Consider the following 16768-nt stretch of genomic DNA (forward strand, 5'->3'; position numbering starts at 1 on the left):
AAATTTTCATTTTCGATTTTTTTGCGATTACTGTAACTTACCCTACGGGATGTTAATAATAATATGATCAAAAATATCAGGTTTAGTTATTGAGTCATATTTCATAATATTACATTTATCAAGAGTAATATTTCAATTAATTCTCTTTTTCGATTTCTTTTGATTACATGTGTCGTTCTCTTTATACATGTTTGCATAAAAGTTTACAATGGCATTCACGTACATTATTTAGGCCTATACTATTAATTATAAAGTACGCGTTTAAAGCGCCCAATTCTCTTGATTTGGGTTTTAAAGTAGAAAATCGCGTACGACCTGACGTGAATTTGAATGCCACTAATATATTCGGGTGTGCAATGACATCTACTAGAAATTTCTGAGTTTCTCTACATTCCATCAATTAAATAAATTCAATAAAAATATAGATTCTGTGTCATCTTTCCTCATAGCCTTCAACCGTATTGAATTTGCGTTATTGAAAATTTGTTGTGTTTAACGAGAAATTGATATTTGTTTAAATAGAATTGAGGCGCAGGTGTGAAGATTGTTATGAGATTTAACTTCCGTTATGTAAATTCTCACTAGATGCACTTCAAGATTCCCAGTTTACTTAGTGAGAACCTTGAGATTCATCAATAATTTTAAAATATGTGATTTGAGCATGATTGATTTAATTACGACATGAATACTAAGAACGCTAATTTTGGATATGTATTAATCGAAAACCTCGTAATTGGAAATATGTATTAATTAATGGAAAATTACGTATTAAATAGAATTTCCTAATTCGAGATGTATTAATGGAAAACTTTAGACACATTCAAACATACATACACACATATCTTTATGTATATAAATACATATAATATATATAATATATATATATATATATATATATATATATATATATATATATAAGGCTCACTAATGCGATGAACTGATTTCTTGCTATAATTAATAGAATTAATCATGCACTATCTAATTCTTGATTATTACATGGATGGCTCGAGTGTCTTATATAACGAAATCTAATCGAATTAAATTTTTTATCAAGAATTTGATTATTTTTATTTTGATATTTAATAGTAATTTTTCTAGTAAAATGGTACAACTTATGAAATTATCATGAAAGAAATACAATTGAGCGATGGATACCAGGGGAACTAGGGGCTATCTGAAATAGGCGTAACATTTTCGCAATTTTATGATAGTACTTTTATATGTCAAAAATGACGGACCTGCACAGTTCTGTTTACTGTGGGGGCCTACGGGACACTTAGCTATGACAATATTATGCAGGACGATTTACCTGTCCAATCGAGATAAAACAATATTTTAATATCGTTTAAAATGTTATTGAAGAACTGTAAAAATATCATTTAAAATGTTTTTAAAGAAAGCCTATTAATAGTTACGGCGTAACGATATTTTTACAGTTCTTCAATAACATTTTAAAGGATATTAAAATATTGTTTTGTCTCGATTGGGCATGTAAATCGTCCTGCATAATATTGTCATAGCTAAGTATCCCGTAGGCAGTAAACAGAACTGTGCAGGTCCGTCATTTTTGACATATAAAATTGTACTATCATAAAATTTCGATTTGCGTTATTAATATCGACTAATTTTAAATTTTTTATATTCTAATTTGCTTGAAATTTATCAATCTTTGATGACATGTAACAATTTTTGTGATTGCTAAACTTTATAAATAGTTATCTTGATTGATGTAACAAAACCACACCTGGGGTTAGTTGAAACTAAACCTTTGGGCTACAGTTGTAGCATATATAAATTATGTATAGATTCAAGTAGTGAATATTGAATGAAATATATAGTTTGTAAAATTAAATGTGAGCACATGTAAATTGTGTTAAGGAAACATTTTATTTTTATTTGTATTACAACACAATACACAATACAATAGTTTGTGTTGATGTGTGAAGATAATTATTTCAAAATAAGTCAATTTTCTTAAAAATGAGTAGAGAATGAATTATCAGAAGTATTCTTGTCGTTACTACTTGCTCCGGTAGATGTTACAACTAGCCCCAAACACGAGGTAAGTTGTAACACTGCACTTTTACTAGAAATTGAGTGTATATATTTTTACTTGATTTGATAGAGGAATAGTTACAGCAACTATTCATCTTTATTTCGTAAAAATATAATCAGCGGATTTCAAGATATATTAATTAAAAACAAATCTGTTACAACAAGCACCTGTATCCCTTATATTTATTTTAAAGTAGCATGTGAGTAGTGAATACAACTGTTTGTTGATGAAAAAAAATGTATAAATGCCATACAGATTAAATGTAATGTTGTTTTACACGGTCCAGCACATCTCTTTCACTTGTCGTAGGCGCCGGCGTGTCTAGGAAAGCGCGTAATTGACTAACGTAATTGCCAATCTCCGCTCTTACAATAATATTTATTTATACTCGAGACACTAAAGCCATTACATTCTATTACAAAACAAAATATTTGTATTAAAAACGTAGTTGATATCATACTACTTTGGACGAAAGTTGTTTTTATTTCAAATTTTTATATTAAAAATTGTAGTTGTTACTCTAACACTATACAAGAAAATGATAGAATATTAATTTAGTTCATAATGCAGAAAACTAGTGGTGCATGGCATCGTGCCTTAAGGCAAATTGCTGGAACTTCCCGTACAAGAATTAAATACTCGAGGGAAAAAAACAGTAATCAATAACAATTGTTTTAAACATTTTCAAATAGATAATAGCACTTGAGAATGTTTACATTAGCGAGAGATACCGAATAAATTCGTCTGAGGATATATTTCTTACGATCAGAATAACGCATTTGAAATCTGTACATTTTCAAACTGAATTGCAAAATTTAATATTCATGTTTGAAATATAAAACGTTGTATATTTTTGAAAATTTGGAAAAAAAAATCTGAAAATTTTGAAATTTGCTTTAACCGTATTATATAAACTTTAAACATTAACAATCTTGGTACAGAAGCCAACAAAATTGTAACAAAATTAGTACTTATTTTTAAAAACTTTATCAAATATCTGATAATTTGATGTGCATATGACTAATGATCATTTTTGACCGCCAAATATGATTTTTTTTTACTATTTTCTCTGTATCTTCGAAATCGCTAGACCTGCCTTACCAAAAATTACATCAATTCTTTATTTCGTCAATGCAATGTAAGTAAAATGTTTTTTGAATCATTCAAATCGGATATTCCGTTATCTCAAACCCAGAATTACCGTTTTTGGAACTTTTTGCCTCGTATCTTTGAAACGGCTAGACCTGTCTTCGCCAAAAACTAATCAGCACGTCTCTTTATCAATAAGAATCGAATGTTTTTAGAATCATTTAAATCAGTAAATTTGTGCGCCCGAAATCGTGGACAAAAAATTGTATCCAAACATACATACACACAGTATGTATGTAGTATACAATATAGTGTTAGTAGTCCAGTTTTTCTTAGGTATTGTAAAATGTTTAGAAACCTTCAAAACGTAAAGATATGCAAAGTTTTTTATTTTTGATATTTTTGCGATTACTATAACTTATCCTACGGGATGTTAATAATCTTATTATTTTAACGAGCTGTTGTGGTCGCATCGTATATTATATCAGTCCTTTAAATTGTATTTATAATCTTATGAGTTATTTCGTTATTTTTAATTTCTAATTGAATAAAAACTAGTGGTACATTGCATTGCGCCTTGAAAAATAACTGGTACTTTCCGTACCGTAACTTAAAAGCTTTAAAAACTGAAAAAAATAGATTTTTGACAATTTTTAATACAGATCGGCTTTTTTGAAAGATACTAACCTTTTTAGAAGCCTTGTGGATTTTCGACTTTTTTGAAAATGTTGAAAACCATTCAAGTCGGTTGAACCATACTTTTATGATAAAAATAGTGAGCTTTCAAAAAATGCCAATTTGTTTCCTCATCCCGGTTTTGGAATGTGGCGGTTTTTTCGTGTCATCGTGCGAAAGCGGCTTGCCGAAGCTGCGTTCAAAATTATTGACGAGCCAATTTGGGTCATGTAAACATATGCACAGGCATTACTGTAATGCGCCTTCATTCTCGTATGTTTTAATGTATTCGAACGCTAAATTATCGATGTGCGTTGCTTGTGAATAACAATAATTATTAGCCGCTCATTCACATTCAAAGCCCAAAACTCGGAACAAATCTGAAAGGCGCTTAGAGGAGGCGGCTGAGGGATTTGTCAGAAGAAAATTATGCACGTCTCATTATTAAGATTTATAGATATTTTGAGAACATTGACAATATATTATGCTATATAGCTTTGTAAACACTGCTTTATTTGTAGATGATCATCATAACATAGGAATATCATATAAACTATTATAGTAGGTTATGCACTTTATGCTGCATGAGGGCTTAAGTAGGAGAGATGGTGTTATATACTCTCACAAAATGATCTGGGATCTGATTCCATCATTCGCATCATAACACTGAACACTGTCCTATGTTGGATTGAAATCAAATCAATTTATAGAGTTTGATCACTGACGGCTGGAGGGTAAAACTATCATCCTATAAGTTTTTAAGTGATCTATCGAGTTTGGTCTCTACGATATAGAAGGCATTGGTAAAATTGTCACCCTATAAGTTTTTAAATGAAGAAAATTCGAAGTGGTAAATCTGATTCGGGCGATGTAGAGATGCATCTAACAAATTTCAAATTTTATTGTCCCATTCAACATCAAATGTGACACGATAATAACTATGTAGTTGCTTCATGTTAGAAATGAACGTATTATTGTAAAATCCGATTTTTCTTGAAAGATTAATTTTATTTGAACATTTCTTAAGGGAATACGACAGTTCGTTAAAATCAGTTATTTAAATTTTTGCAAAATATTATAAGAGTATATTATTTTATCTTGACTTCATAAAAGTAGCCACCAGTCAAAACTGACTTTGTAAAGTAGCCTGAAGTCAAACCGTTAATTATTTTTTACCTTCCCGAAGGGTAGTTATAGTAATGGGCCGAAAATCAAAAATGAAAATTTTTGCATTACTCGGCGTGTTGAAGGTTTCTGAACATTTTGGCATACCTCAGAAAAAATGGATGTGTGTGTGTGTTTTGTATGTCTGCATTTTTTCGTCCACGTTTTCAGCCGCACGGATTAACCGATTTGAATGGTTCAAAAAGCATTCGATTCCTATTGATAGAGAGATGTGCTGATTAGTTTTTAGCAAAAGCAGATCCAACCGTTACGGTGATACGGTAAAGAGTGCAGAATATACAAATCGAGTTTTTGAGAGAGCGGAGTATCCGATTTGACTGGTCTAAAATATATTCAATTTGTAATGATTAGGAGAAGAGGTGATTAGTTTTTGGCAGAGGCAGGTCCAGCCATTTCAAAGATACACAGCTAAATATGCAAAAATGGCAGTTTTTGAAAGAACTAAGCGTCCGATTTGAATGATTCAAAGGACTTTGCTTGTTTCAACAAAATAATTGCTTTTGAAAAAAAAAATTTGTCTCAATTTTTTTTTCAATTTTCTGTTGCATATCGAAAATAATTTAGATTTTAATTTTAATTCTGACTAAAGTTCTAATATATAACTAATATTTTCAACTTTGCAATTCAGTTTAAATAATTCTTATAAATATTAGACGATGTTACAATATTTATAAAAATCTATATGAAAACATTTAATATTCCTCGATCATTTCATTACGGTACGGGAAGTTCCAGCAATTTGCCTTAAGGCACGATGCCATACACCACCAGTTATTTTGTTTATTAGAATGCAACACAGTACAAAATATCCATTCTCAAAAATATTATTAATGAGTTAGCGGTTTATAAAAAAATATGATACAAATTTCAAATTTACACTTTTCATTCATGAATTTTCTTTTCGTATTATTATATTTTATTTTAAATGTGTTCTCTAGAACGCGCCGTCTAACCTAGAAAGTGGAGTATCTCTGTTGTAAAAGTGTACAATGCTCTCTAGGTCCATAATAGCACAAGACAGTAAAATTGTCTGGAATTTAACTATTTCCTTAGATATGACCGTTTCCGTTTTGTGATCGAATCGCACAGCTTTCAAAATTTCGATTCTCGTTTTGATGTCATCACTGAAACTTATATTAAATCGAACGTTTATGAGTAATGGTGTATTTTTTATTAATAGAATGTAAATTTATGTTGTAGTCAGGCAATATTATTTTTTTGAAAATAAGAAGTTACTTTCCGAAGGAGATGTTAATGATTTTGCCAAATAATCCGGTTTGTTAATTTTATATTTTTTGGCGTTTCAAATCATTCTGAATCGTTTGTCACTGAAATTGGAATATGGGGTATGTGGGTGTAGGTTAATCAAAATTTTAGTTTCCGTTCTAAAAAACGCTGCACCTATTTCAAAAATTTGAAAGCCATTTGATTAAACTCGATCAGAAATCTTGGTTATAATTGGCTGAGCCGTTTCTTTAAAATTAGTAAATAAGTTTTTAATTTTTCTTCCGCGTCCAAATTAAAAATTTTGACCCGATTTTAAAAATTCAAAATCTGTTGACAATATATCAGTTGCGAACACTGTGGATTAGCTTCAGGTAAAGATCAGCTGAGCCGTTTTTTTTGACGGTCTTGATGTAATTTTCAAGTTAATACAGTTTATGGTCTAAATTTCATAAAATATTATAGGCCTACGAAAAGTGGTTTAATTATACAATTTCATTTAAGTTTGGTATAATGTACTGTGTCAATATTTGAATTATTTTGTCACATTTGGCAATTTTGAAATTTTTATTTCTACAATTTTAAATGTTGTTGTTATTTTATGTATAAAATGCCTGATCGCACAGCAGACACATGACACTGTGACAGTATTTAGTAGCATTTTGCATGAAAACTGGAACGTAACATAGCCTTGCCATAACATTGGTATATTTTTCGGCAGAATCGATCTATATTTGTTTTTAAAGTAGTAGACTGAGATCAGTGGATATTTATATAGTTGTTTACACATATTAAGTTTGTTTTACACATATCGGGAAGTTTCTGCAACTTGCTTTAAATGTCACTTATATTTAGTTTTTCTGTAGCATTACGAAAAATGTGGAAAGGTGTAGGAAATAGCTAACAAATGTCGTTAAACTAATATAATAAAATACAACTGCCGAGTATTGTTTGAAAAATAAGCACTTTAACCCTTTCGCTACGAATGTCGTCTATAGACGACATTCGTGTAACGAGCTCTGTGTACGGATGCCATCCATGGACGACATGTATAAGTTAAACTATTAAGAATACTAGTTTTTTATTGTAATTTCTAATTCAATAGAATCGTAAAATTGCAATAAACATATTTTGAACTGCATTTAAATAAAAGGCCATATTAAAGATGGATGAGAGCAGATGATAAGTTTCAGAGAAAAAATAATCATAAGAAAATGAACAAATTAGGATATAATTTTTAGAACTGCTGCGATTATATTACCGTATTTACTTTGATCGTGTAAAAAATATTGCGTAGGTCGCTGACAAAAACATTAACGAATATATCCAAATTACCGTCATGATTATGTCGATTTCGCCATTCAACTTTTTATTATTATTTACACACTATCGATTAGTACAGCTTTTTTGTTCGCCAACATTATTGATAATATTGCATAAGTGTGCGTTTGAGTATTTACTAGAATCAGAGCAGCGCATTACATTTTCAGGTGGTCATAAATATATAACTACCAGATTAATGCTAATAATACTGAATCTACTAACTTACTTAAATTTAAATAATTTTTTTTTAAATGTTATTACACATTTTAAATTTTTTATTACATATTAAATAAATATTTCTGTTTTTGCTTAAGAAAGAACCTGTAAATTTAATTAACAACTGAAATATACGATTTCAACAATTTATTTACTGTATTAACAATCTTATAACTTACAATCTTATTCTAATGTTTTTTTAATTATAATATTTTAGCAATGTAGTAGTGTTTTATAATATTGATTTTAAGATATTTTCAAACTATTAAATTATTTTTAAAAACATATATAGATCGATTCTGCTGAAAAATATGCCAATGTTATGGCAAGGCTATGTTACGTTCCAATTTTTATACAAAATGCTACTAAATGCTTGTCAGATGCAACGAGACATATCTCAAAGATGCAGTTATGATAAGATCGTTTTTTGATCGTTTTCTACGTTAGATTTTCTACTAAAACGCCTGACTGCACAGCAACCAATAGGATGTTAACGGTTTTTAGTACCACTTTATATGAAAACTGCTACATAACATAGCCTTGCCATAACATTGGTCTATTTTACGGTATAATAGGCCCCATAATATACTTAAAACAATTATAATTTTTGTCAGCATTCTGCGGTGAAAATATTCGCCTGATTTGCAGCTATTTTAAAATTCATCACTTGAACGTTTTCTAATAGTGATTATAGAATATCTTCATCTTTATCTTAAAATACTTATTAAATTATTTGAACAATATATAATTATATATATTAAAAATATTATTATTTTTCAAACAATTATAATTTTTATCTACATTGTGCAGATAAAATATTCGCCTGCTCTACAGCTACATTTTTTAATCCGTTACTCGTATGTCTTGTAATACTCTCATTCAGGCGTTCGAAAAGCTTTTATATCTAATTTTATCTTCATAACTTCGTTACTGAATTACAAGTCGAAATTACTAAATTAATACTAAATGAAAATCGCATCAACATTTGAATTGAAGCAAAATAATTGTTTTTTTTTTTTAATTTGTTTCGCAATGAAACTGGAATATTCTTAATTACTGAAATTTAATAATATAATAATAATAATAATATATATACAATAGAACCTCGTTAAAACGATCTTGCTCTATACAAATTTCCGCATAATACGCTACTTCACGCCTGTATTTGCACTTTTAAACCTATTATTCCAATCTCGCCTAATATGCTCTTAAGACGCGATTTTGGCCCGGTCTATTTAAAATCGTTTTAACAGGGTTTTACTATAAGGTAGGACGAGGCATTATTGTTCATTTTGATTTTACGCAATTATATTGTGCAAAACCAAATCAATTATATCACAACAAATTACACATAACAAACACACAACATTCTGACTATATTCAGGAAAGCTCCCATCATTGAAGAAATGTGTTTTTCAAGTCACCTAGTTCTTTTTACCCCATTGGCGAGGCAAATTCGGATAGCCAGTATGCCAACAGGTCTTATTCTTATTTTTAATTTTGAAGGGATTTTACGAAATAATAGCTACATTATTCAACCAATGCAAAATATAAATTTTATTGCTATATTTTTTACAGAGATAACACTGTATTTAACCTTGATCTGGTATTTTGTCATAAATATTCAGCAGCAGAGTTGGTATAATTATTTACTTAAATATATATCTTGTAAAATTGCTTTTTTAACTTAATTTACTTTTTTGTTCACTATTTTTTTATTGTCTACATCTTGGCCAGGGTAAAGGTTCAGTTGAACCTTTTTGCCCCACGTTTAAACTTTTATAGAGGTTATATAAACAGAGCGGCTGTATCGAACTTAAAATTAGCAGTACATCTTATAATACAATTAAATATGTACTTAAAAATCGAAAGGTCTCGAAAACTAAACGACATTGCTCTCAACCTAAAAAATAAAGAAAATAAAATAAAAGACAACTAAAGAAAATACTTTTGGTATGGATTTTAAACATTGCCGTTTATTTTACAATAGAAACGTCGTAAGAAACAAGGTGATGGCTGGTTATACATCTTTTTTCCTCTACTTTCAAATATTGTGGTTAAAAAAAATCGTAATATAACTTGTTTTTGGGTTATCGGTGGTGGATCTTTCTACCCGTGGACCTTTAAGATCCCATTTTAATTTATATATAATATATTAACAATTTTTTAAATAAAGTGGAGCATTGAAATTGATTCAATGAATTCTTTCTACGCATAATCACATATTAGAAATATAATAACAGTAACGAATCCAAAATAATATAATTACAGTCTGTAGATAATAATAGTGCATTTTCAATAAGTCTTGGAAGGCAAGCTACAGATTATGCTGAATATTTAAAATCTGTAGGTTAAATAAGCAAGCCAAACCGTCCATTTGTGATAGCTATTAAATCAAAGTCAACGGTAATCAGAAATGATTTTCCTGAACGCTGTGAGCATTTATAATGCACCCCGTTCCATTTTCAGTTTCATCAATTATTACTGTGATGTCTCACGAAACCTATGTATGCCTTTTCATGCGCCCGACCCCACTAGATATTACATTGACAATGTATCTATTTTTCAAGGGTTTAGCCAAAGGTAAAGGTTTTAGATATTAGATTTTTTTAGGTTTAATAATGTATTTCTTTATATTATATAAAATACATTTTGAAGATGATATATGAGGTAATTAAGGTAATTCACTCTTACATTATACTAAATAATAAATTACTGTACATTTAACTGTGTTTAATACAAAATATGTCAATTATTTGTGATAAAAAATGCAAAGCTGTTGTACAATATTTTTAAATAAATCATAAATTTTTATATATTAGTTTCAGCTTTTAGGCCGTCTTTAATTTGGAAATTTTTATAAGTCATTATGTTCAAATGTCATATTCAAATATATATAAACCTTTATTTTGATTTTGATACAGTATAAATGGAACAAATAAAGTACTCGTTTAAGTAAGTTGAACTAATTCTCAAAAAACTAGAAATGAACTACTACTACTACTATTCACTATTTATTTATATTGTTTATTGACAAGACAGTTAAAAAAAAGATCTTGTATTTTTAACCATATTTTTTATATTTTTTACCTATTGATAGATTAGTTTAATGATACTGTAAAACTGTTAGCATTTGCAGAATTGTTTAATTCTATCTATGAATTGCAATAATATTGCTTTACAATATTGTAATTAAGACTATTGCCATAACTTTTCGATAACGAGAAGATAAATTCAAAGCTCCTTTCTAAAACCTGCTGAAATAATATTTATCGAGTTATTTGTTATGATTTATAACGAATAGGTATTTTAATCAAATATCATAAAAATTCAGTAAGCTCATGAGAATGCATTATTTTAAACAACAAAATAAATATTATTATAGATTGAGCTAGTGGTGATTTAAGGCAAATTGCTTGAACTTTTCGTACCGAAAATCAAAATTTTTAAAAAAGCTTTAAAATTTTTAAATCTTTCAAAAATTTAGATTTTTGAGAATTTTGGAAAAAATGACTTTTTTAAAGAAATTGAAATATTTTTTTACATTTTGAAATTTCTTGAAAATTTTCTCATTTGCAGTCTAACTGATAAACAATGGTACGAAATTCATGAAAATGTAAACAATATTTGTATTTAATATTAAAATCTCTATAAAATATTTGATACTTTGATGTGCATATGTCTAATGATAATTTTTGTCTGCCAAATGGCGTTATTTTACTTTTTGATTGGATCTCCAAAACCACTAAACCTGTCTTCTCAAAAATTTAATCAGTTCTTCATTTTGTTATTACAATTAAAATATTTCTTAAATCATTCAAATCGGGCACTCCGTTATCTCAAAAACTGAATTACCATTTTTGGCATTTTTTTGCCCCGTATTCTCGAAACGGCTGCACCTGCCTTTGCCAAAAACTAATCAGCATGTCTACCATCAATTAGAATCGAATGTTTTTTAATTATTAAAATCTGCATAGTATTGTTTGAAAAATAAGCACTTCCTAAAAATTTAATCAATATTTTAATTTGTTATTACAAACAAAATGTTTTTGGAATCATTCAAATCGGTCACTCCGTTATCTCAAAAACTGAATTGCCATATTTGACATTTTGTACTCTGTATTTTCGAAACGGCTGCCGAATTTGCCAAACCTGCCTTTGTCAAAACTTCAGCGTGTCTTCCATTAATTAGAATCGAATGTTTTTCGAATGATTCAAATCGGTTGATCCGTGTTCACGAAAACGTCAACGTAAATTTGTATCTGCACATACATACTGCGTGTATGTATACACACAGATACACAAGGTATGCTAAAATGTTCAGAAACTTTTTAAACGTAAAGATATATAAAAATTTTTATTATCGATTTTTTTTTGCTATTACTATAAACCTACCCTACGGGAAGTTAATGATATATGCACTATTTGGTAATAAATTTTATTTTTAAAAAATATGCAATTGTTGCTGACATAAATATATATTATTTGAAATAGTTCAATAGAGAGAAAGAAAGGTAAAGAAAGAGAGTTTTGTTTTTTCTCTAAAAATATATACTTTTATAGCCCAAATATGAAATATGAATATTCAAAATTTTTAATCCTTATTTATACAAATCTATAAAATTAACCCTTTACACTCGGATCCGGCTACCGACAAAATACATATTAATTTCGGAATTCCCGAGTGGAAAGGGTTAAGTAATGGAAAATTAGTTATTAAAAACCAAATTTTTATTATATCAAACAAAATAGATATTATTTTTTGATCTAACATTATAAATCTGAATTACTTTTCCATCCCTGATAACGAGCACATTATTTTTTACATGTATTGGTTCGTGTGACAATTTCATATCGTTATTTATTGTGCGACAGTAGTACTAAAGCCAGTTCGACATAATCGCTCGCGCTTTTCCAGCGTGAAAATGTTACTTGTAAAATATAAAAGGTTAAAGTAAAAAATCAGTATCGTTTCTTTACATTTAAGTTAAGAATTTCGTGTTTATCCAGTCAGTCGTGCGTTTTGTAATCATGCAAGTGATATTTTTTAAAATTGTGATAATGATGGTCTTTTGCGTACGCGTGTGTCTGATGCAAAACACGACGGCGACTGTAAAATTCTGTAAGTAGAATCATGAATGATAATAAAAATGTTTTACGATTTGTGCACTTAATAATATTTTCAGATTTTATGCAAACAACTTCTTTGTAATTTTATACCTATTACTGTTTAAATGTATAAATCCTAAGATGTTGTGACCTATCAAACATGATTGGATTTATGTTCTGATTATTTAAGAGCAGGGGAGTCTAAGTATGGTTGTGCCAGGATATGGTAGTGACATTTGTCATAACAGCTAAACTATACTGATTTTGAGATAGGATCCAAAGGGTAAAAGATGAAATATGATTGTTCGAACAAGTTCCCATAACTGCGTTCAGTCAGTGCCTGACATTAACGTGAACTATTATTGCCTTTAAAGAGTCAAAAGTAAGTTTTTATATTCAAATTCTTTTAATAACAACTGTTAATTGTATACAGATAGATCACTTTGTTTATGATTTTTATGTAAGTTGAATTTTAGCAGTTATTTACCAGCAATTAGTTTTTGCTTAGATAGTTTAGCTCAATCATAATAATGATTTGTTTTCAAAAATGTGTGTTGTGTACGGTTGTGACAAATTTTGTGGGTACGATTGTGACACGGATTTCTTGGCCTTTGTAAGTGAAGATTAAGCAGATAAAAAAATCTAACTTAACTAAGATGAATTATGAAAGAGAAAAGAAAAAAAAACTCAATACAAGAAAAAAAAGATTTTGCAAAGAATTCATAAGCTTGTTTAAATGTTTATGTTTTGTTGTGTAACATATTATTGTTAGTTAATTAATTATAAATTTTTGGTGTTTATATCTATTTATATTTTTAAGTCTGTCCCAACCGTCCACACCCGACGGACACTCACCTTTCTCTTGTATGATTTGATTTTATAACCGACCCATCGTATTTAAGGATAGTATTTCAGTTTTTTTATGTGAACAAATGTTCAAATTATCATTTGATTTACTTTTATCCCAGCTCAATGGTAAATTAAGAAAATTATTGCTGATAAAAAAGTGGCCCAACCGTACCCAATCCGTTCTAATATTTTTTTAATAATTAGTTTACTAGTTGAATAATATAGAAGGCACAAAAATATTAAGTTTTTTACAGAATAGAAAGTTTTACATAGGATTTTTTTTAGATAGGACATATTTTAAGGGTTTTATTTTACCCTTAGGGTAAAGATTTCTCACAAATTAAAATAAAATCTAAAAATAAAAAGAAATATTTATTCATGATAATTATATACTTTTTCCAAACAATTCAAATAAAATCCACACACTTTTTTCCTTTTTCTGACAAACTAATTTATTAGATCAGTTATATCTGATGATTCACTTTAGATTTTTTGAAGTTTTTACTTTTACGAAAAATATGGTAGGTTTTTATAAATTTTTACTTACCTAGCCTTACATGGCCCAAGGATCTAGTATAATTTATACAGAGGATATGGTGATAGATAGCCCATGTACTTTTATAAATTAATTATTGAATAGGCTCAGTTTTAGTTAGTTTTTGTCTACGGATTTTACTACTCAAGTTACTTTTCTATTTAATTTTATTGACCATCGCTAGACATTTTTGCTTGCATCGTTTAATACAATTTAATGCATATTGTTCAATTGTAGTAACTTGATATTAACATCTACCCAACGGAATAAATTTTTCAAAACAAGAAAAATGAGATATATATTTGATAAACATATTAAAATTGAGAATATAAAAATTTTCTCCACTATAATTTTCAGTCAAAATTAGGGATTTAAAAATAATTGAAGTTCTAAATTAATTTTAAATTAAAATACAATGTTTTTGCTTGCCAAACATCTTCAATTCATAGTAACAAATTTGGTCAGGAAAGAGCAATGCTACTCTAAATAAATTATTGTACATGTTTGGCAAATGTATAGGAAGTTCGGTGCATCTACCCTATTCCTTATATACTATGTAATTACATAAATACCCCTTTAAAGTATCAAGAATCGAACCTAGGACAGTTACGATTTTGATAGGTTGTTGCTAACTCGGCAAACAGATATTTAATTTGATACTTTAATTGAAATTACCTTTTGGTGGGAATTAAAACGTGTATTTAATTACAGGATCAATGAGTAAGCGCCAAAATTATATATTCAAGTAATGATAATCAATGGTGAATATATTTTAGGGCGAGTGAAATTACTGTCATATATAATTATTAATATTGGTCACTTAATGATTAGAAAGCAAGCTAATTTAATTTTGCATGTCTGCGAGATAATATTCACTTTTTTTGTCATATTTACAATTTGAATATATAAATTCTTAATGAGGGTTTAATTAATAGATATTTGCAACATGTGTAATGTATTATAAAATATGAACAATATTATTGAAAGATAGGATATAGAAGGTTGTGGAAGTGCGGGTCTTGAAGATATTTGCGAATCATCAATAAATGCAAATAAAATAAAATATTGAAAGGTAACTTAGAAATGTTTCTAACAATATACAATTTCTTAATTTTAATAAATAAAGGTAGTAAATATAAGCTAACAATTAGATAAAAACGTTAATTGGCGATGATATAATCTTTATTGTATTATATAACAAGAATTGTTTGAACGCACAAACAAATTATTGTGTTTTCCTTAACACCAAATTATCGTGAAAAATATTCAATAATTACATGACAATTATACATACAAATACATACAAATATTTTAATTTACTTTTATTTGAAAACCTAAAATACATAAAAGAATTAAATTGATATATTTTCCAAACTTGTATTCTATACAACGTAATAAATTATTACTTTATTAATAATTTTTTCGTTCGATTCTCAACGATAATATTTATCTAAAATCTTTAGTGTTGATTTTTTATACATGACCGTGGATGTCACATCTTGAATAATTAAGCTCTGTTGCCCACACATTGTAACTGTTTGAAAACATTATTTTATTGATTAGGCTCACAAAATATACACAATATGTGACAATATTATCTATTGACTAATAAACTTTGCTATGCCTTATGTTTGCAATCAACAAAAGGTTGGGACAATAGAATAGTTGACCCGGAGGAAGTTAAATCGATATATTAACTGACAAAAATTATAATTTTTGGTAATATATTTTTTTAGAATATTTAGTGATAAAGTGGCGGATTGAATCTTAATCAGTTTAAGCGTTGTACAATGTTTTAGATAAATTTTAGTTGAAGATCATTTCTTTTGTAATCCTTATAATATTAGTATCATACGTACATACAAAAAATATGATTATTATCATTAGATTATCTTTCGAGAGACATATTATTATTGTTGTATTACATATCGCAACAAAAAAAAATTATTCAATTCTTAAAACAAAGTAATAATGATAATAAAAAAATACAAAAAGTACATTAAATTCTATTCAGCGATCATCAAGTTTTTACTTTTGTTTTTTCTTCTTTCTGACTTCTTTTTTTTACTTTTATTACTATCTTATTTAATTTTTCGCACTATTTTTTTACTTGTCTGTATCCATTTTGCAATTTTTCTATTTATTTTATTTTTTTTCATACTAGTATTATTTATTCATACTAACAGCGAGTAATCTTTAATAGTTTTAGAAAATGATAATATTTTTTCATCATTTTCATTTATCTGTTTTTCCTGTTTGCAAAATAATTTAGTTTAAAATAGACTTTCGATCTTGGTTGATGGATGATTGATTTTTTGCCAGGACGAATATTGTTCTGATACTACACCGACATTTTATACTAAAAACAGTATAGTGGTAGATTATTTTGCATTTCCCGATTATTTAATAACAGATTTTTTAATCAATGTGGATAATTTAACTAAATCCGAAATCAATACATATTAGGTTTATCTAATACATAATACAAATTAGGTTAGTCTATACAC

Source organism: Ctenocephalides felis, unplaced genomic scaffold (genome assembly GCF_003426905.1).
Source record: "Ctenocephalides felis isolate EL2017-DRISC unplaced genomic scaffold, ASM342690v1 CF-g0.4_SCAFFOLD_01886, whole genome shotgun sequence".
Classification (NCBI taxonomy): Eukaryota; Metazoa; Arthropoda; class Insecta; order Siphonaptera; family Pulicidae; genus Ctenocephalides; species Ctenocephalides felis.